Source organism: Ascaphus truei, chromosome 3 (assembly GCF_040206685.1).
Source record: "Ascaphus truei isolate aAscTru1 chromosome 3, aAscTru1.hap1, whole genome shotgun sequence".
Taxonomy (NCBI): Eukaryota; Metazoa; Chordata; class Amphibia; order Anura; family Ascaphidae; genus Ascaphus; species Ascaphus truei.
The window spans coordinates 339,256,233-339,280,242 of NC_134485.1; the positions used below are offsets into that span (position 1 = coordinate 339,256,233).

At 40.3% G+C, this 24,010-nt stretch overlaps 1 protein-coding gene across 5 annotated transcripts in view; it reads right to left on the reverse strand.

Moving 5' to 3' along the window:
• Positions 1 to 22,590, reverse strand: part of SCN8A (sodium voltage-gated channel alpha subunit 8) — a 165,207-nt gene extending 142,617 nt beyond the window's left edge. For 4 of the 5 annotated variants that reach the window (XM_075591650.1, XM_075591645.1, XM_075591649.1 and 1 more), the window contains exon 1: positions 22,431 to 22,590. The gene's annotated coding sequence lies outside the window, so the exon portion shown is untranslated. Of the gene's footprint in view, positions 1 to 21,585; positions 22,317 to 22,430 lie in introns of those variants that run through there. The other variant, XM_075591646.1, reaches the window with a different exon arrangement.
• Between the last annotated feature and the right edge of the window lie 1,420 nt (positions 22,591 to 24,010).

Genomic DNA, 24,010 nt, shown 5'->3' on the forward strand with positions numbered 1-24,010 from the left:
TTCTCCCCCACAGTTCCGCCCTCCCTGTGTGTGATGCAAAAGCATGCCGAGGACACTGCTACAAGCGTGATGATTCTTCCCAACGCGTTTTGTTGACATAGCTACTCCAACCCTGATGAAGTTGCTAGTCAACGAAACATGTTGGGAAGCACTGTAAGGCTGAATTTCCTAAATCCTTGCTTTAGGATGGGTGTCTTTAATTGTCATATTGTAAGGATCATTCCCTGCATTTTTATTACATATATTTTATCATTAAAAAAAGGATCACATTATGGGAGCATGCGCTCAGTTTGTAGACAAAAAACCTAGAAGTTATAATCAACCCAGTGCATCTACCACAGACCTAACACTCACTATAACAAACCCCTTCAAAGAAGGTGATCCCCTATAGGTACACATGAATTCTGCATCAAAATTGGGGGGAAATTGTGCAATATACTGTGGGTTAGTGAACTAGAAACGTAATCCCGGAAAATGGTTAGGAATAGGTAGAAAAACTGAACACACTACACACCCGCCCAAGTAAGAGCCCTATAGTGATGGTTCCAAAATAGAAGCAGAACAGGGATAAGAAAGGAACACAATAGGAAGTATAGAGGGATAGATACACTCTTTGGAGGGACAGGAACATATTAGTAAGAGTACGTGATAGAATGGATGATGACGTTTTAAAAAATACATTTGCAGAAACAGCCGTAGCATCTGTTAAGGGTTTAAAAACAAAAGAGAAATTAACCAGTTGAGCATTGACTTGCAAGCTTCTGCCATTTGGGCTATGGTCTAGGTGGCTGAAATAATGCAGGATAAGCTTGAGGGCTTGGTACACTATTCTTACAACTTTTGGCAAAATGTATCATGGGCTATGTTAGGAGTGAGAGATCTATCATAATTAGGGTTCATCTCTCTACTATATTGGGAGGGAAATGGCCATATCATTAATTGCACCTGGCACATCAGCTGTGTCCTCTTTTGCCCTCCTGAAACATGTTAGTTGGTGAAAAATTATACTGGGACCATGAACTTTGAAGAGTGCTCCATCTATTCATTATTACCTTGGAGCGGAGAAGATACAGGGGTACAGTATACAATTTAGTTAATATTGGGATTCTAATTAGGAACAGTGATAACAATATAATCTTGCACACCAGGATGCTATCAGATAAAGTGATGCCCAAGGCAAATGGCCAGTGACAGTTAGTTGAAAATTACTTCAGTGCTACATTGTGTTATTTTATGCATGCCATCATAGTTACATAAAATATCTGCAATCTGTTGGGAGAATCAGATACGATGTACTATGGATGGGGAATACAAGGACACTGACCCTGTATATTATCTAACAAAAAAGAGTACGATCCATCTATGGCAAGACACCAGTGTCATACACAGAAGGAAGCTCCCTATTACACAAAGATGCCTGGTGTAATCACCATAAGTATAAAAAAATGCACACCCGAGAATGGAACTTCTCAACCCCCATCATCAGGTTTATGAGAACCTCAATGAAACACAGATGTTTGATTTTAGTAGAGATGATATGCCTCTGGGAATGGTTTCTCAGGTTAGAGCATGGTTATCGGATTTTACAAAGGTTATCAACATGCTCAAAGAACTGGAGTATACTCCGAACATACAAGTATTATAATTAATCAAAATAAGGTAGGAGAGGTAATTCATGAATTGAAGGATGCTGCCCAAGTGTCTTGGGGCAAGGTTTTATGGGATGGAGTCCTATGATGGCTACCTTTGCGAATTATTTCATTTACCCGCTCGTTATAATTGTAATAGTCACAGGTGTCCTCTGTGTCACTCAAGCTTTAATGTGCCAGTGGATTTACAAAAATATTAAGCGATTACATGATCTCTCTTACCAACATGAGGTAGCTCTAATCCAGAGATAATTATTTACAATAAATTGATCAATCTAAATGCCCCCACAACATGTACATGATATACACATGCCTTTTATAGTTTTTAACGGTATGATTGCTGGTATGAGTCTGCCTACATATTGAACCCCACTCATAAAGACCACAGATGATAGGGCCAAAGAGGGAATTGTTGGAAAACAGTATACGTGATGAAGATAAATGAATATAAAGTATAGAAATAACCCTTCTAGTACTGTGCCATACCTTGGTCAAGTCAAAGACATAACTTGCTGAGAAGGCAAAGTATGGAGACGTGTTGAAAGAACAAAGTACTAAAAAGGGACTACACATACACAAGGAGATTACATGTGTATAAAACGCTCTCACTTCCCTCATCTCCCTCAATGAGATAACGTGTTCAAGGATCCAAATGAAATAATGTGCTCAAAGCCAATTACAGTAGAATAAAATACCTTCTGTTTGACTTTTCCAATGTTACAGGGCTATCATAGTTTCTACTAGGTTTGGGCGATATACCGGTATTTAGTAATATTACGATAATCTCCCAGTGCGCCAATATTAGAGATTACCTGTTATCGCGATATTACAGGATGCTGGTGGTCAGAGGTGCAGCTTTGAATCTGCACTTTGCTCTCTCGCTCTGTTTCTCTCCCCAGACCTTCTCCTCTCTTCCTGCTTCTGAATGCTAAGGCCGAGTCCATAGAAGGATAGGCCGCGATGAGCCGTGAGGACGCTCCGCGCTGAGCCCCTGCATCCTCCATGAGGATGTCTTTAGAGGGGGCTCACGCGAGCGTCCGCAGGCGTGCTGAGGCGCTGGATTTTTCAGCCGATAGGCAAGCTGTTTTTCAGAGCGCTGTCGGCTGAAAACATCCAATCAGCGTGGAGCAGCGTCGACGTCATGGCGCCGTGACGTCGGTGCGTCACGGGCGATTGGCCCAGCGAAGTCACTGCCCCGCCTTCCTCAGTCTCCCCCCGCCTCCGATCGCGCCCGCATGTGCATGAAATCGCGCAATTTCAGCAGGCGAGCCTCAGCGTCAGCGCGCCTCAACCCTGCTACCCCCTCTATGGCCCCAGCCTAACTCAGAGGGAGGGCTAGCAGCTTCAGGCAGCATGGGAAGAGAGATTGTGTGAGAGCAGCAGGCTGCAGCAGGGACAGATAGAAACGCCTCTCCACAGTTTCCTTTAATTAAGTCCTGCATCCCACCACCGGGATACTTAACCCTTCCCCCCACGACCCCTGCACACTCCCTGGAGTACTCCTTCCTCTCTTCCCCCCCACCCCCCCACAGGACCCTTAACCCCTCCTCTTTCTCCTACGACAGAGTTTTGCTTCATCGGGGGTATGCTGAAACCATTCATGAAACGCGTAGGTTGGAGATACCACAGTCCCACGCCATTGCAAGTTACCGTGCATAGGAGTGCACAGCATAATCTTGGAGGACGCCCCAAATTGACAGTGTTGCAACCGGAACCGGCTTTTTCCATCTGCTCTTGCGAGAGCACAAGCGAGATTCCAGGCAGCCAGTCATGCCGACGCCGGTAGGTGGGGAAAGAAGCAGAGCCACCACTCCGGTGACTACAGGAGAACCTGCACTTACCAGTAGGTCTGGATAAGCCACACCCAGGTCTTCAGAGGCGCACGCCAGGTTAGAGAGGTAGCTACTCCCTACAAAGATCATTATTCAATGCGCAAGACCTACCGATCTCCTGTAAGTAGGATTCCAATTTTTACTGGCATAAGGAGTGGATTTTATCGCAATGTTCTACAGGTGGTTGTTTTTAATGTTTATTAAATACACTTTTTTTTAATCTCACTTTGAGTATTTCCTACCTATGAGGAATTCAATTTCTGAAAGCAATAGGTTTACTATTGACCTTAATATACAATATCACACTATGTTTGGTATGTTCTTTTCATTTTATATGCCGAGTTCAACCTTGATCCCATCATCAGCAATTCACTTACAAGATAAAAGTTGGCTACAAGCAGGAATGATGATCCTATCTGATAGCAGTAAGGGTCCACTCTGCTGGGCTCAGCTAGACTTCTCTAGCTGAGCTCAGCTGGGAAATCCTCCTTAAACTGAACTACTAAGCTCAGCTTGGCTCCCAAGATAGCAAAGTAGATAGACAGCCAATCACAAGAGCAGGATAAGGAGAAAAGAACAGGGAACAATCACGCAAAATATTTATTTAAACAAACTAAAAACCATAAAAGATATGTCCACAGAGGGAATGTTCACAATGCCAACCGGATTCGTCACCGTCCTTCTCTGGTCCAGAAAACGGACTGCGTCTCTCGCTGCCGATACCTCTGTGGGTTCAGAACACTTCCGCGTCACGTCAGCATCATACTCGCGTCTCGTGAGATTTGGATAAAAGGCGGTCCTTTAAAGGATCAATCAAAGTCACATAACAAACTAATTGCACATTTCGCAATAGCCACGCGGTGTGAGATTGCAGCACTATGGAAACGCCCCGATATTCCAATTATCCCAAAGATTCGGAATCGTATTTGGTTTATTTGCCAGATGGAAAAGTTAACGAGTTTAGTTAACGACACTGGTGACAATTATCTAAAAGTCTGGACTCAATGGCTAGCACAGACAGACATCCCTGGGGTAGAGCGTAACACAATTTGGCTATGATAGTAATAAATGCGTTCTCCTGCCGTGAGGTGAAATGCTTGCTCACAATTGGCCCTGCACACACCTTGAGAACAATCATCTATATTTTCTCGTGATTCTGGATGTAGCTCGGCGGTTCCAGTATCGGTTCAACGGTTCATAGAGGAGTCAACTCCGCTCCATCCTCACCTTACCACTTCCCATACCTCCTCCCCTCCCCCTCTCTCCCTCTTTTTTTTTTTTTTTTTATTATTATTATTATTATTTCCCCCCAACCCCTCACAATAAGAGTGACTATCCCCACTCGCACGGTTAAGTAGGGCTCGAAAAGCCGTGCGGGCCCGATATGCGTGAATTAATGTTTACAATCCATATGCTATTTTGAACAATGTTTGCTTTAAATGTTTATTATGTATACCAAGCATGTATTCATCGATAAAATTCAAGTTATAAAAATAAAAAAAATATATAAGGTACCAACCTAAACCACTCCAAAACAATTATGGTATGCTTGGTATTAAAGTGCCAAACAAAACACACAATGTGTAGCACACTGTAAGCAAAAGAGGGCCTTCACTACTGTAAATTGTGTTTTTGTACATTTTGTCATGTTACATTAGAAAAACATACTACGGTGTATAGAAAATGTTTAAACCTAAAATAAACAAATGTTTGTCCAAATATGCTTGAGCCATCACAAGATACAATGTACCTAGTGTGCCTAGCAACCTTTACGTGTTTAGCATGTACTCTCCAGCTTCTGTCTGATACCTTAGCGATGGAGGCTTTAAATCTTCACACATACAGTACAGTAAATGCAATAAATAACTCATCTTAAAAGAAAATTGAGGCACAAATATAAGGCTCCTTCAGTTGGTTGCTGGATCTAACCTAAGCATGATTTTTTTTATAATATATTTAAAAAAAAAAATTCAAAACATTAAAAAAATTAAACATTGACCGAACTTCAGTCTGCATAGAGTCTATGCACATCCAGTCTATTATTCGCAATGCATTATTCCCCAAGTAATACACTGTATCACTATATAAATTAGGAAATGGCTCAAGTATGCAATATTCAAACAACTGGCAAAAAAATATGCACAAATTAGTAAAACCCAAAAACTTAAATAATCAAATATAAGAAACAGAAATAATCTGCACTCGACTTAAAAGTGCTACCAATAATAGACGTCTTAATTTACATAGCTTTGTGAAAATGTCTAACATCAAATATCTTTGGTTAAGTGTTCAAAGAGGGGGGGGGGAACATTTGAACAATGGGATTATTCTCCATCACTATTTTCAGTATGATCAATATTTTTGAGAATTAATTTGATAAAATAGACAGATGAATCTGCTAAAATACTCTAACTTGCATTATGTAAATAACAATTAACATTACAAAGCAATACATTCCTAAACAGTAAAGCCCTTGCCTGTTTTGGTGCTTTTTAAGAAAATACAGCATTTGCACACTTCTGGTTTGCTACGGAGGTTTGCTTGATCAAGCAAAAAAGTTGGTGTTAGTTTGTACACTACTGTAGATACCTTTTTAAAAACCATGGGGCAAATTCATCAAGCACGGGTGCAGATTAGAGCAGACGATCTGGCGCGAACTTAATTCAAGTAAATGGGAGTGTGTACCCATAACAGTGCTTGATGAATCTGCCCATATGTCCCTGCTGAGATATCTACTGTAAGTCTGGTCAGTGCTTTCTAATAGTTGTATTTGTATGTTTTGCATCATTGCTATAAGCAATGATAAAGGAACCACAATGAAAGTCAATATCTTTTTTTTTTTTAATTATCATTTTTTGTGTATCACAGTACAACCAATACACACATAATCCCAGCAAGCTCATGTATGTGTATGACGGACACACTGTGGTCATTCTCCCTCCTGCAGAGGTACATGAGGATTTTACCAGGTGGTGTTAGGACCTGCAAATTGGTCATGCCATGACGTTAGCTGCAGGTTTATAACGCTTTGGCCAAGGGGTTTAACCAAATGATCCTTATTCATGAGAAGATTAGCACTGAAGTATTGTACTGTACATTTTGTCACTTTGGATGTAACGCTGGCCAGTTCTGTTTTTTGTTGTATCACTTTATAACCCAGTGTTTTTCAAAAGGGGTTCCAATGAACTCTTGACTTCCCCTGGCATGCCAAAAGGGTTCCCTGCAATTTTCAGGTCAATTGAAAACTGTTACCAAAAAGTTATTGTCAAACCGCTCATCCTAGTATGAAATGTTTTTTTGTAAAAGATATATGTATGGTTATAATAAGGTGCATGAGGATAATTGAAAGCACACAAAAATTATCCAAGGGGATAAAAAAAGATTCCTCTTATTGCACTCTATATATTATATAGTTTTGACAAATAAAGGACAAAATCGTCCGAGCAAGACAAGTGTGCTATTATTGCCATTGAGGCTATTCAATCGGTATATTCTGTTAAAAACAAAAATAATAAAATTTTATTACATCAAAAATAATAATAATCTGTGACTCAGTGAAATATTTACAGTGATAAATGTTTAAAAGATTTCTCTCTAGGGGTAGAGTGGTTTGGAGACTCAATATTTTTATATATTTCAGACTATAAATCACATTAATATGTGTGTCTGTATTTCTTTTGAATCCACTCAGACAGCTCAGTATAATAACATGCATATATATGGGAGTAAGTGTATTACGACTCAATAGACAGTGAATAGTTGCCTTTTGTAACAAACAACCTAGGTTATTTACACATTTACTTACTCTGTGTTTTGGATATGTCTATACTACCCCATAAATATACATAGCGGGGCTTATTTTTGGCCAGACATACAAACACTTTACTCTTATTACGGTGTTACTTACACTGCCGACACAGTTTATCCGAGTGCGGCTCATTCCGCAAGCCGGGAAATGTCCCGGCTTGCGAGCCGCACTCCCTCAGCGTGCCGCGCATCACCGATGCGCGGTCACGCATCATCGGGTGCCAGCGCCCCCTGCACGCGCGTCCAGGGCTCCCCGAGGGAGCCCTGGTGTCCCGCGATCGCGGGACGGCGGCAGGGGGTTCCGGGGGACCCGGCGGACCCGGCAGCGGTAGGGAGAGCGCCCCGATCGGAGGGCGCTCTTCCGCTGCTTCGGCGCGCGCCCGTCACCCTGCGGCACGCGCCAGGATACTGCTGCGGCCAAGAACGGGCAAATGCTCGAATAAACTTGGCCGCAGCAGTATCTATGGTCTCTGAGATATTAGGTTACTTACTATGAGTATATATCTCTCCGATGATTACTTGATCGCATGTGGATATACCCTATTATAGGGATACTATGTACATATATTAAATTGTGTCTATATTATGTGTGGAATCAGCTACACCTACTAATAGAGGAGTGATAAATACACCTTCTATGTGACCAATATATACATATGTATGCAGATGACACAATCCTATATGCACACAGCCATAGCCTCTCTGACCTTCAACACATACTTCAGTCTGACTTTTTGAGACTCGAAAACTGGATTTCCCAAAACAAACTGTTTTTAAACACTGACAAGACTGTAACAATGGTATTTGGGACCAAGACTAAATTTTTAAAGCTTCCAGCGACTGAACTCCTGATTAGAACCAACGCTAACACCACCCTAACCCCTGTCACTAGTTTTAAATACCTGGGCTTATGGTTTGACTCCCACTTAACATTCGGAATGCACATTGATACCCTGACAACCAAGACCTATGCCAAACTAGGGGTACTTTACAGGAACAAATCCTCACTAAGTCTCCTGATTAGAAAGCGTATCGCACAGCAGATGCTAATGTCAATTATTGACTATGGAGACATAGTATATGGCACGGCACCCCAAACCCACCTTAGCAAACTTGACACCCTCTACAATTCAATCCGTCGTTTTGTTCTCCAATGCAACTACAACACACATCACTGCGAAATGCTCAAAGAACTAGATTGGTCATCACTAGAGTCTAGGCGCAAAGTTCACCTTTCCTGTCTTGCCTTTAAATTCTTTATGGGCAGGCTACCCAGCTATCTGAACATGCTCCTCACCCCTACCACATGCAGCACTTATCATCTGAGATCAGACTCCAAAAGACTATTCATAGTCCTAATACTCAACAAAGTATCCAGCCGTTCCTCCTTCTCTTACCGTGCACCCCAAAACTGGAACAACTACCAGAGACTCTCACATCCACCACCAGTTTAAGTTCTTTCAAATCCAAGGCTGTCTCACATTTTAATCTGGTCTGTAACTGTTTCATTCGCCTATAATATATATTTTTTAACTGTGCATGCAATGTCTTGTATATAATGTATACCCTGTTCATTTATGTAACTGTATTTGTAACCATGTATTATTTGTCTTAACTCTGTGCCCAGGACATACTTGAAAACGAGAGGTAACTCTCAATATATTACTTCCTGGTAAAATATTTTATAAATAAATATGTTATTTCCCACTAAATGATCATCAAATAGGATATAGAGTAAGTAAATGTGTAAATAACCTAGGTTGTTTGTTACAAAAGGCAACTATTCACGGTCTACTGAGCCGTAATACACTTACTCCCATATATATGCATGAAATTATACTGAGCTGTCTGAGTGGATTCAAAAGAAATACAGACACATATTAATGTGATTTATAGTCTGAAATATATAAAAAAAAAATATGGAGTCTCCAAACCAGTCTACCCGTAGAGAGGATTCTTTTATACATTTATCACTGTAAATATTTCAGTGAGTCACAGATTATTATTTTTGATGTAATAAAATGTTATTATTTTTGTTTTTAACAGAATATACCAATTGAATAGCCTCAATGGCAATAATAGCACACTTGTCTTGCTAGGACGATTTTGTCCTTTATTTGTGAAAATCATATAATATAGAGTGCAATAAGAGGAATTTTTTTTATCTCCTTGGATAGTTTTTGTGTGCAATTGAAAACTGTACCAAATACAGAAGAGTTTACATTGCATTTGATCTCAGACGCGCTATTAGAGAGGGTTGGGGTTTGTCAGAATTTACCAATATAATTATAGGGTTCCTTAACAACAAAAAAAGTTAAAACCCACTGGTATGAACAGTAACACAGATTCAGCAAACAATCTTATAAAATGGTTTTACCTTAAGAATCTTAATAGCGTGCCCCATCTTTATGCTTGACTTATTGAGACTCGCTGTAGACAGTGTTTAAGCGTTTACCAGCAAAGTTTTACAAAAAATCAAAACTTTTGTGCAGAACATATTAAAATATTTATTCAATTAATATGGGCTTTTGCTAACTTTGATCATTAGACCCCCACAGTCTCAGAAGATATCAAATGGCTCTGTAGTAAATACAAACTAAAACTACTGCTAGCAATAATGGATCAAAATAATTTGATTGAGTTATACTGTAGGAAGAAGATGCCAAATGTTTCTTCAATGCCCATGAATAAGATGCATCCTTAAATTAACATGAGCTCTTATGTGGCGTTATGATTCCCCTATATTCTTTAGGCCCTGGTTCCTTCGTACTGCTCATACTGGGGTTCAGTAATCCAGGGTTTCAAGCAACAGCAGTCAACAGTTTTGCTAAACTATTTGTGTGTTGCACATATTCACATTATTACTCCATGTGTGCAGTAAACCACAAACTACAGTATTACTGAAACCCAAACGCATTCCCTAATTTTGGGATTTATTTTAAAACATGTATACATACATGTTAGAGGAATAAAAGGAACAAAAAGGTAATTTAGAATAGAAATGTATTATTTATAAAATAAGTTAAAGGATCTTGAGCCCTTTAACGGTACTTCTAGGAGGTACTTTGCACGTTGCCAGAACGCAGTAGCCAGAGGCCCTATTACCTTTCAAATGAAAATAAATTATTTGAAAATTGAAATGGTTAAGTGCATTGGCCTAGGTTCTCTTTTCCATTTAAGGCTACCTAGCTAATTAATATTTATGCATCAGTATCATGATGTCTACCTTTTCATTGCACAATAGAAAAAGTAGCCGAAGATGCCCAAACTCAAAGCTATTACAAATGGTCAATCTATTTTGCACATGACAGCTAGATGAAGAGCATGTGCCAGATTTATACCATATTCAGACATTTTAGTAGGCACTATTCATATTTCGGACATCATTGTAAGTGTGCTAACTTAGAATTTGCTTGGTTTATGTTATAATAAAATAACCACAATGTGATTTTCATACTCCATTTTTTTCATTATAAAGTGGCAACTAGTAAACAGGCTTTACCTTTGCCTGTAAGATTATACAATATATAAATATGACATATATGACTAGCTTTAGACAGAGTAATTAAAGGCAATTTCATGGGGACAAACAAAAACAGGCTACAATCCAATTAAGAAAAAAGTAATCTAAATATTTTTATGGAATAAACCATGTGTGCTTCAATCAAGTCCTGTATCAATAAAATAACCGTTCATTTTACTAAGTACTGTACTTTCTTCTGCATACTGCCCCATTCAGTATCTCTGCTGGATAACTGTCCCGTTCCTGAATGTTATATATTATTATAGGCTAAAGCTGGTAAATTCCGGGCATTATTGAAATCCCTGCTCTCCGATTGGATAAAGCCCGGAACTTTAACCCATCAGTAATGGCCTGGAATTTTTGGCAGCTTGCCAAGTTTTTCAGCCAATCAGCTTTCAGTTCTCATTCACAAAGAGTGACATTTTCACTTAGACAGGGGAGGTGATTGGACAGAAGACAGCAGCCAGGCACTGACTCCTCCCACACCCTGCCTTCAGAGAGCTCCGCACAGGAGAGTAAGGGAAAGGTCTGTGTGTCTTGTGTGTAAAGGGGGTCAGCAGAGACTTGTTGGTGTGTTTCTGCTGTGTGTGTTTTGTTGGTGTAGAGTGGGAGCTGCAGAGTGTGTGTGTCTTCAGTGTGTGTTTTGTGGGTGGAGGAGGGGTGCAGAGTGTTTTGTTGGTGTGTGTGTGTGTCTGCAGTGTGTGGGTTTACAAGGTGCTGCAGTGGGTGTGGAGGGGGGCTGCTGGTGTGTGTTTTGTGGATGTAGAGGTGGCAGAGTCTGTTTTGTTGATTTGTGTGTCTCTGCAGTGTGTTTTGCAGGTGCAGAGGGGGGACTGCAGTGTGTGTTGTGTGTGTGGAGGAGGGGTGCAGAGTGTTGTGTGTGTGTCTGTGTGTCTGCAGTGTGTGGGTTTACATGGGGCTGCAGTGGGTGTAGAGGGGGGCTGCTCATGTGTTTTTTTATGGATGTAGAGGGGGCAGCAGTCTGTTTTGTTGGTGTGTGTCTGCAGTGTGTTTTGTGGGTGTAGGGGGGGCTGGTTTGTGTTGTGTGTGTTTTGTGAGTGTAGAGGGTGGAGGAGGGCTGCAGTGTGTTTTGTGGGTGTAGAGTGGGCTGCAGAGTGTGTAGGGGGGACTGCAGTGTGTATATAGGGGGGGTTGCAGAGTGTTTGTTTGTGTAGAGGCGGGGTTGCAGTGTGTGTGTATATATATGTGTATATATATATATATATATATATATATATATATATATATATATATGTGTGTGTGTGTATATATATATATATATATATATAGATATATATATATATAGAGAGAGAGAGAGAGAGAGAGAGAGAGAGAGAGAGAGAGAGAGAGAGAGAGAGAGAGAGAGAGAGTAAAAGCATAAGAATGTAAACAATCATGCTAATATAAATGTTTGAAGTCAAATTGATTTTTCTTTATGAAAAATTAAAAATAAAAGTCTACATTTAGCCTATTATAGTAATAATCCCCGAAGAACTGGGCATTACTGGCCAATAATGCCCTGGCTGGGTTAAAGTCCCTCGGCTTCGCCTTGGGCCTTCAACTCTTCCAGCCAGGGCATTATTGGCCAGTAATGCCCTGTTCTTCGGGGGATTATTACTTAATTGTCTGTGACAGACCCATTGGGCAATAGCAGGAGGGAGGGTAATTGTAATGTGAAGCTATCAATCGAGAGTGGTTATAGGCATGTGCAGTAGGATGCTAAGTGTTAAACAATACTTTAAGAAAAATGTAATATAAGTTACTAAAGTTTTAGGCTTTTAAATAACAAGGCAACTATTGCCCTGTAAGGGGCAAACCACTGAAATGGAAACTCATTTTTCAAACAACAAATAATGAATCAGGAGTCCACACTGTATTATTTTACACTAGTTTCATGTATTAATCATGTACAGTATGTTATTTCTACAAATTGACCACTTAATCCAATCAATGTCAAAGAAAACAATTAACATTATAAACCATCAACTGTGTTGCAGACCTTCTGGCAATAAGTAGAATGTGTTTAGGTGTAATTTCAGAGGTAATGTCTACGGCTTTAGAAACTTTTTGGAACATCAATTGATCTATGAGGTCAATGATATGCGGTTTTATTTCAAGGAACTGACAAGGCACTTTCCTTTCATCAATTGTGTAATGCAATTCTCCACGCATCCATCCGATTAGCACAGATGTCTAAAAAAAATATTTACTTTTACAGTTTAAAAATATTTTCATTTGAGAAAAACTTAATTCATGCTTTTAGCTTTACTCTGACATTCAGAAAGAAATTGTTTAACATTATTAGTTGAGTAGTCTGTTAAGGAATCAATTTGTTGAAAATGCCTTTTAAACTTAACTCCACAGCATTCTCCTATTCTTGCAATATAAATGTACTCACTGCCTGTTCGTTGAAACTATTGAACCACGTAAAAGCATAGAAGCCTGTCCGAGCGCCACAATGTGTGGCAGTGTGCTGATGTCAGCCCTGCACACGGCTACAGTATCTCCACTGTGTCCATTTACCACCACCACTTACATCCAGCAGAAACCTAGAAAATTATGGGTTTTGTTTAATTGTTTTTATGTTAAACAGTTAATATGTGATCGCACCTTTAAAACAGATTCACTACCCTTTCTAAAAGCCACATCAATGAGAATGTGCTGGCTAAAAATATTTCTTCAATAGGGCGATTACTTTTTTTGTTGCTACCAACAAGAGGTTAACTATGTTACTTGCATGTATTCTCAGAACAAATTGGTCTTGTTTAACTTTATGGCAGAGAAGACAAAACATATAAAATCACCAGGTCTTCCAGAATCACTTCAGAGACAGGAAGGCAAACATAGTGCAATGCCATCTTAACTATTTAAAACACACGCTTAAAACACTCACAGACATCTGTGGGTTGAAGCAGTAATTTAAATGAAGACAGACGTTACAACACAGCAAAAACGGTGTGAAGTGTCCATTGGAGTTGTCTCCCTTTACATCACTGCTTCAAACCCACAGGCGTCTGTGAACATTTTTAATCTTATTTTTTTTTTAAATAGTAAAATTGGTATGTGTATAAATATGTATATTAAAAACATACATACATACATATTATTCACACACGGTTCGACAAATGCACTCGCCCCCTCGTCTGGGGCGTGTGCATTTTTCCCCACTGTCGAGTGCTTACTGGAGGCGGGGTGCGTTGTGTCTCAGCATTCTCCTACGTCTCCCCCTACAAATCCCATGAATATGGCTATGCGGCGTCAAATGAAGCAGTGTTGCGATGGCAACGGGACGCCGCGTGACGTCACGAACATCAAGTATCTTGCCAACAGTGACATGTTAATTTTCAGCTTCATGCATGCATACACTGCAATTTTGACCTGATGTAGAACGAGAAATGTTTCTTTACAGTATAATGCCTACAATTATCCTACTGTTCTAGCCAAGTAATGATGAAAAGGAACACCATCTTTTGCGTTCGCATAGTTAGTGATAGGTCTTCTATTGGCTCAAATGCAGGTTGCCTGTAAGATTAGCGACAGATTCCATGCAGGTACTATATTGTCAATTTGAGGTCTTAATCTTTTTACTGCTTGTAAAAATCTGATAACGAGTCTCACTTGCCACATCTCTAAAAGCCGACACTTGAACCTTGATGGAGCCAAGTCCTTTATCAAAACCTGTCTGGAGGAACTGTACCAATACTGCAGAAGGGTTAATCGCAGTTCTGATCCTTTTCCTTGCAGGAATCTTAACCAGACCTTGTAGTATACCTTGAAAAGTTGACTCCTTCCTGGCTCGGATCAGCATTTTAATTGTATTTTCTAAAAGGCCTCTCCTCTTAACAGCTGCCGCTCAAATCGCCAAGCAGCTAGTGCCAACCTGTTCTGTCCTTTCACCTAGGTCAGCTGCCCAGCCAGTCATGCTTGTGTCTGTCTTAATATTTCCCTGCCTGGTGAATGATAGAAAAACCTGCAAACAGCAGTTTCACTATCGTTCCCACCATAGTAATTCTGCTCGTGTCTTGATGCAACGAGACCTCTTGCCCAAAGTCCTTTGAATCTCCATTCCAGTGATTTAGGAAATTTTACAATGGTTTCATATGAAACTACCTCAAGGGTAGCGGTCATCTTTTCCAATAGGATTATACAATCCTTTGCCGTTACGCTATCTGGTTTTCGAAACTCTCTTGCCCTGCATGTCAAGTTTGGACCTCGTCCACTGGTAGCAAGACAACACTTTTGTTTGAAACAGAAATCACCAGGAATCTGATTGATTGCACTGGAGTTAGCGGACTTTTCTACCAGTTTATTAGCCATCCACGACCTTCTAGTAACTAAGTATGGATAGACTTTTATGTGCGTTTTGTAAGTCATGGCTTCCTTCCTCAGGGACAGCCTACTTTCCCTGAGGAAACAAGCCATGACTTGTGAAATGCATAGGAGGCTTTTTGGACCTTCCAGGTATCTGTAGCAGTTGTGCTCTCCCATTGCTGATGTCATCAAGCACCGCAAACGCTGCACTGAAATTTATTTGGATGCCAGGAGGCACAGCGCCAGCAGCCATAGCACCAGAACAAAATCAGAGACTCCAAGGGAAAGTCCAAGCACTGCAGAAGTATCTGAACACTTGTCTAATAAATAGTCTTTAGATACACCATTGGCTCTTGTCCTAGATCAATCTCTTACATTGATGGTGCCAGGATCCCCTCAAAGAAAAGCACAAGTCCCCTCACTACCTTCAGACCACTCCAATTCCATGGAGATTCCCCTTGTTGTGTCCCCCCGCCTCCCCCATCTTCACCACCATTTTTTCCTATATGGGCTTCAGTTTAAAGAACTTCCTTTTGGATTTTGGATTCTGATTTACATATGATTGTTATCACTCATCTGCTTTACACCAATTGCTTTGTGTAGATTAGCACCTGTGTCACATCATCCATTTAGCAGTCATCTCTCTATTTGTTTTTCAGTCCAAAGGGTAAGGCTGTATACCATAAGTGGTTGTTTCGTACAGCAAATCTTAAATTTCTGATGCTGTTTTGCCACTGGGATGGGTAAATATACATCTTTGAAATCTACTGAGCCTAACCAGTCATCTTTCTGTACCACTTATATAATAGATCTTAGGGACTCTCTCTTGAATCTGGTTAATCATAGGAATGTATTGACCTTTAAATCCCAAAACGTGCTATACCCTCTACAGATGTTCACTAGGAAGAGTGTTGATTATATTCCTCTTTTCCTTTCATAATGTGTAACTTTATAATCAGTTTGTTTTGTTGCAAATTCCTTAATGCTTGCTTTAAGCTTCTTTTGCCTTTGCTTCGTGAGGGTTTTGATGTTGAAAATGTGTCTGTTCTTGGCATAAAACAGAATTCCAGTTGGTAACTGGTGGCAAGTAGTTGAAGGACCCACATATCCTGAGTCCAAACAGTCCCGAATTAAGACAGTCTTCCTCCTACTGGGGAATGCTGGACTCATCTCCTTCAGAAGGGTCTTCCTCTAAATGTGGGTCCTCTACGTGTGGAGCCTCGAGAAAAGCTAATGTAACCTCCCCTGTACAAGCTGTACGCCTTGAAAAAGGTCTTCCCGGACGATACAATATGGATTCTCTGTGAATCAGGTTGAAACCCTGATTAATAGTCTGAATTTCCTCTCCTGTGGAAGAAAGAGGTTCTTCCCTCCCGACATTGATTATATTGTCTAATATCTTACCAAACAGAAATCCCCCCCCCCCAACAAATAAATTTTAGACATAGCGTCCACCATCCATGGCCACAAGCATAGGGCAGCTACTGATATAGCAATGGATAGGGATGATAATCAATATATATCGTTGCCTCTGCCATATAATCTGTGGCTAATTTAATCTCAGCCAATGCCTTCAAGATTGCAGTTCTCTTAATCACTTTCGCGAGTGCATTGCCCTTAATAAGGAGGCCGTGGCAACTGCTGGTTAACATGCTCCCACTGTTACAAAGTACATCCTCAAGACATTTTCAAACCTTCTATCCATTGCAAAAGAGAAGAAAACAAAGCGCACGACTCTCATAGGGTAAATAAGTAAATATATTGTAACAATATAGAGTGTAAGAAATGCACGTACAAGAAGGTTATTCAAGCAAGCAGGGCATGTTTAGGGTACATGTTACCACTCCTGGATACAGAATACTTGCTTCACGAGGAAAAATCTGCATGAACAGCCTCCGTCCGATCAGAAGCCTTTCTCATCTGTTGCAGCATGAAACATCCAAGTATACTATGTAGCAAAGTCCGTGACACAGTACCCACAGGGTTACGTAGAAGATGCACTGAAACAAGATCTCCTTGTCCACAATATCAAAAGACAATCCTACATGTTTCGTAGATTACTCTACTTCTACGAAACATGTAGGATTGTCCTTTGATATTGTGGACATAGAGAGCTTGCATTTCTTACACTCTATACTGTCACAATATATTTACTTATTTACCCTCTGAGAGTCGTGCGCTTTGTTTTCTTCTATTTTGCATGATTCCTGTGTGATGTGATAAAATTATTTTAGGATTGCATCATATTTATTACATTTATCACAAAATCACGGTTTAGTACGCAGTTTTTTGTTTTTTCTTAACTTCTCTCCATTGCGTCTTTAAACTAGATGGCGTCTTCAACAGTCACTCCTTGCTATCCTGGTAATCACCGCAACAACTTTTGGCTGTGTCGCCCATGTCTTCATCTGAAAAGGGGTGCATTTTATGCAATTTTCTTGAAAAAAGCATCTTTGTGTGTGACTGGATCCACTCTGATTCCATCATATCCTTGAGTACTTTATGGAGAGGAAACGCTCTTATTTTATTCGGCGCCTCTCTAAAGAGTCTCTCTCTTTGGGATCATTCTCCCTGTTCCTCCATTTCTAAGGCCTCCCATACTTCCTTTATTAATGGCGCTACTAACGCTTTATCAAATAATGAATCTTCCTCTTGAAAATCCTTCAAAAATCAGGAGTCTAAATGCTCCACTTCCAATAATATGTGTACCATACGCTTCTGTTCCACTTTTGGCAGGTATTTTCATTTCAAGACATCACTTCCGGTCCTTAGATGGCATATCCGATTTGGCCCATTTACACTTTGGTGCGACGGTGTACGTGCTTCTCCACATTGGACATGTTTCCTATTGTGCTGCTGAAGCATGTCTGTGGTCTGTCCTGGTCGCTTTGGGCTTCCGGATAACCGTTCCATGACACGAAACTGGAGCATTGGCGGGGAAGGAAGAGGTGAAGAGAACTCCTCCACCGGCTGAACTACCCCGGTGACCTGATGAGTAGCCAAAAAATAATAAAACCTACTCGGCTGAAGACAGAAAAAAAAAAAAAAAAAGAGACTGTCTGACGGTGAGAGAAGGAGCCTTCCATAGGTCACCTGCAGAAGTTTTTTTGTGTGAAGATACCCATACGTTTCACCGCAATGAACGATGAACGATAATTCAGGATTGGCTCAGAATGCGGCTTTAAAAATAAGCTCAGTGAGTGTCTGTCCGAGTGAGAGACAACTTTTCTGCAAATGTACTGTTAAAAGGGGATTTTGTTTGCATAGACCTGAAGGAATCTACACCTGCTTTCCTGAAAGGCAACAAAAACGTATCACTGTTTCTAGATTTGAGAACAGGCTGTATCATGTAACATCAGGAAGTATATAGATTGGAACACAGCTGCACCATAGTCCTGCAATATTTTCATAAAGACTTATGACTGTTTTCTTGCTGGGACAGGACTAAAATCTGTTTAGTCAGAACTCCTGAACAGGGCATTTTTTCACGATAAAGAGGCAGCATTGCATTCAATAGTATAAGTTGCAAACTAGACTGATGAATCAAGCTTCAATAGTGTTATCATACAGTAGATGTGTATAAGATAGTTGAATACAAATTCTGGCTGCCCTGACATTTAAATTTTAATAGTAATATTTTTCTAAAAAAAAAAAAACAAAAGAAAAAAAAAAAGAATACTAGAAGTTCACAATGTAGTATGATTTGGAACTTTAAAAAAAATAAAGATTTAAACGGTATTTAAACAAGACGATTTTACACATCAGCCATTGCAGCACTCATTCACAATACAGCTGAGTGCTGGCAAAGCAGTTTTGATTCAGAAAAAAATGCCCTGGAATCGAAGCTTAAAACGAGTACAGGCTACTTCCCGCTTTGTAGAAAAACATCTGGCGATTTTAAAATGTCTTTGGTACTGACATGTTAAATGCCTTTTATTTAGAGGTGAATATCTATGCCTTCATTTTGCAGTAATAATATTAGAACATGGAAGAAAATCAAGGATAGCTAATACATCAGCTACCATAACTTACTATGCATTAATGAACATAATACATTGCTTACCCATTAACTATGTAAGAAAGAAGTAACTTGTAATCCAAGGCGCTCAGCAAAAAAATGTATAATGTACTTTAAGACATCCTAATTATTTACTATATAATACAAATTACTGGAAATATATATATATATATCAGTAGGGCATAAACTGTGTTTTTTTAAGAGGACATCCTGCTTCAGAAACTGCTATGTTAACTCTAGTAACCTTCATTCAGAAGACCATACATTTACTACCTGTTTAATATATGTCCTAATAGTATTTCATGTAGACACCTAAATGGGTCACTTATTTATCCCATTTAACTAAATATATCAGCAATTGTTTCAGTGGTCATTACAAAATATGAGTTATCATCCAGAAGTTGCTCAGAGATTAAAGTGTTACAGTATTTTATTACCAAAGATACCAGGGTTCAAGGCACATTTCATTAACTTTGGACAAGTAATTTCTCCTTTTGCCTCATGTGACAATACCAGCTGTTTATTCAAAAACTATTTGTGGCTCCATAAATCTAGCTATTACAGAGCTATACACACTAAGTGCTAACTAGTAATATAAAATCATATAATAGCCACGAGATTATTTCCATATGCAACATTAAAAAATGTATTATTCTGCCACCAAAGTAAGTTACATGCTTTGTGTTTGCACACACCCTTTACTGTTAGCTGGTTCATAAAACTGAAAAACACAAGTGTGTCTCAAATACATTTTTTAAAAAAGGGGGCTTGATAAGCTTTCAAATTAAGCAAGTTTAAAGAAAATATGTTTGCAAATATAATATAAATTCTTCAAAGCTATACCAAGTAACAAATTCATAAGTTAAAACAGACAGTTATAAAATCCAATTATATAGTATACACAGTTACAAAAGGAATAAAACATGTGGGAATTTTTTTAAGCAATAGTGTCAATTTCTGCAGAATTTCAAACACTTTACAAAATCCAAGGTACTCATCTATGTAATAGTGTACTAGTATAGGGCCCTGTAACTCTTAGAAATGTCAGATACATAATGTACAAATCCTGCAGTGTAGAAGGCATGCTATTATTATTGTAAACGCTAGCAAAGTCTACTTAAAAATGAAGTCTACTTATCTTAGAATTTAAGAACCCAGATATGTTAAACACACAAATCGCATTAAAAAGCACTATACCATATCTGTTTTAAACAATAAGCAGTACAGAGGATAAAGAGGTCCTGCTGAAGCAACTATGGTTTAATTGAAGAGCGAGGCATATATATCCACTTAAAGACCGAATGAATTGAACGATTCAGCACTTAAAAACCTTACAAACGGAAACAAGGTACCAGCCCTAATGAGCATTTCTGGCATGTATAGTGTATTTTACGTGGCCAACACCAAGATCTGAGGCCTGCAGTTCTAAGGAGCTGTCCATTCAGCACCATGAACAGAGCGTCAAAAGGTCCCGCAGGCCTCCCTGTGAACACTGGGCGATTTATACAATAGACTAGAGGACTCGGGTGTGAACAATCCAATTACTAAAGGGATAACCTTAAATTTAAAAAAAAAAATGCCTAGCAAGGGAAAACAGGGACTCAATTGTAGCCGAACAAAGTGACAACAATCAGTAGAAATCATTATGTTTGTCGTGGGCTAAGTTGTCCTTTAATTAAAAAATGGTTGTGGTATATTATCTATTAAACCCAACAAATAAATTAGTAACAGCTCGTAAACAGGTTAAACCTTCACAGTTATTTTTAAACAAAAGATGTAAAACACTTTAACACAAAAGATAACAGGATTCTCAGCCAACTTTTTATTGCCCCCTTCCCCCCCCCCCCCCAACAACCCATAATCTAATGAGTAATGCATAGCAGTTAAAATCAGTCGTTAGGTAACAGAAAACCTGCAACATGTATCCAGTTCCCATGTACTGTACAACTGGCACCATGCATCGCGATCACGGTTTGTGTCTCAGGACCTGCCATAACCCAGCCTGGGACACGCGTGCTTTTCCCAGAGTGAGATCACCACCCCTACCGCCTGCTTTAAAACGGGTTCCAATTGATCTCATCTACAAAAAAAAACATTTAAAAATAAAACGTCGTCGTACAATCAACATCCCATTTACAGACGGTGAAGCCTCCCTCCTCCTATTCTATACATGTTCGGTGCAGGACGTAAGGGCCACAGGCTTCATAAGAAAAAAAAATACTGCAGTGTACAGGAGCAGGTTACATCCAACATGCTGAGACAGATAGGAAATCCCGTGCACATCCACACTGCAAACCACACCACCCTGGGCATCCCTGGCTATATCTAGCATTATTCGTGCAAAAAATAAATCATAAACAGATCAGTAAAACGGAACAAGGATAAAAAAAATGTCACTTGCACACAAACCACGATCGCTGAGAACATGCAGATATTTCCACCTACCACACCCGCATTACTCCCTATCTCTCTACACCTCTGAGGATGTTGGGGGGTCCCCAGCTCCAAAATGTGGCAGGAGCGCAGCACCTCCAGCACCTCCTTCCAGGGTTTAATGGAGCTGATCAAACCCTTTCCTGTCCAACACAGCATCCCTCTATATACTGTACATACAATGTACCGCTCGCATAGAAGGGAGGGGCAGGGGGCTGCTGAAAGTGATGACACCTTGTGATTTTATATATAACCGCACTGGTTGTGGTGGAGAGATTAGTGCGCGGATGCATTTTCCTATAACACTTAGTGTAAGTGTGTGTTGGGGGAGGAGGAGGGAAACAATTACACACTATGAAGTGTATGTAAGAGAAAGAGGGCTGAGGGCTGCACCGTCCTCAGGAAATGAGACCACTAAGGAGAGAGAAAAAACGTAGGGAGGAGAAGGGGGATAACGCATTTATATTGGGGGATCATTGAAGATGAAGAGGCTGGAGGACCCCGTATCACCTTTCTATAAGGACCTCTTGAACCCTATGGGAAACACATACACAACAGTCAGACCGGGTGCCCCTGACATGTGGAGCAGGGCAGATGAATGGCCTCAATATTGGGCTGGGGGGAAGGGCAGGTAGATGTCAGACACCCCTTGATGAGGCTCAGACATCCAGGTCCCTTCACACATACAGCAGGAGGGGGGAGAAATGGCTCTGCGGCAAAGACCCTCTTCCCCCCCCATCCCATGCCATGCCCCGAACCGCCGCTAACCCTCCCCTAGCCGGCAACCGGCGGGCTTGGCGTAATGTCCCTGACCTGTTCAGTCGCCTTTATTTATATTTTGGGCTTTTTTCACTTACTTCCCCCGGTTCTAGCGCGAGTCCCGGAAGGCGTCGCTGGACTGCAGAGGTGGGGAGGCTGCAGCAGCAGGAGGAGGAACTGCGGCCGTCGCCATCTTGGTGCGCCTCCCCTGCCTCCGCAGCGCGCGCCGCCGGCCCCCGTGCATTTACTGATGACTCTCAGCACAATGCTAGGGAGCGTGGTGAAAGATACATAATCACGTGTTAGACTAGGGAGCGTCGAACATTTATTGCCATTCTCAGCCAGCGTGTAATTCTGGCACAGCACAGTTGTATTGCACAATACCAAAAACAAATAAAACCCCATTTGGGACCTAATGTCCCCAAAATACTTACCAGGGATATACACATAACTGCCCAAAACTCTATTAAATTCACTAGTTTGGGGTTTCTGCCTTTGGGGAATCATTCTTGGAAGTGAGAATTCAAGTTCACGCTATACCCTACCGAAAGCAAATGGGGTACAGTGTTCTGGGCTCTCTGCCACAGGATATTAAAGTGACTCCCCAAAACGATTTCTATTTCTTTCACTAGTGTAGTGTCTCATAATTTGTAGTATACAGATATAGCAGAAGTTATTGCTCTCCAGCTGACGAGTTGCAGCGGGACACATATGGACATTAATGTTACAAGTATTCTGCCGCAGGATATAAATGTGACATGGCCCCCCACTCAAAAGTAATTGTGTTCCGCCTCTAGTTTAGGGTATCAGATAAAGGACAGGGGTGCCCAATGCTACATCCAATTGACAAAACATTTATGGTAATAAGTAATAATATTTTCTTAGTTATTTAGTTAAAACCTTTGGACAAAGCATCATAAGCCTGCATACCAACGTCAAGGTATAACCAAATTTGCAGGTCCTAACACGACACTGAACCTTCCCTTTTACCTATGTATGAGGGGGAACAACCATAGTAGGTCCTGTTCATACAGCAAAATAAAAAAACTCCCAAGTTAAAAAGGTGGGGAGGGGTGAGCTCTGGGAGGAGGGGCCACCTACCTCCAAAAAACTGTTGCTAGGGGCAGTTGGTTATCAACTATTATAATCTGTATCAGTTGTTTTGGTGAGCCATTACTAGAAGTGGGAATTCCTTCAATTATCACTATACCGAAGGCATGGATAACACATGGGCCTTAGTGTTCCAAGCACTCTGCCCCGGGATATAAAAGTGACTCCCAATTACTATTTGTATTCTGTTTACTAATTATGAGTTTTAGCTTTTGTAATCTGTATAATTTTTTTGGGGAGTCATTACTGGAGGTGAGAATACCACCTTAGGTTATACCCTACCGAAAACAAATAGAAAGCCCATGGATATTAGTGTTCTAAGTATCTTGCCCCAATATATAAAGTGACTCCCTAAAACTAATTCTCACTTCCAGGAATGGCTGCCCAAGACAAATTACATTCTATAATTGCGGAGATACTACACTAGTGAAAGGAATAGGGATAACTCTGGAGTGTCACTATTATATCCCAGGGCAGGGTATTCGGAACACTAATGCCATTTACTTTCTATGTTTTTTTATTAGGGTATAAAGTCTCAGCTATATCCAATATGACAAATTATATAGTT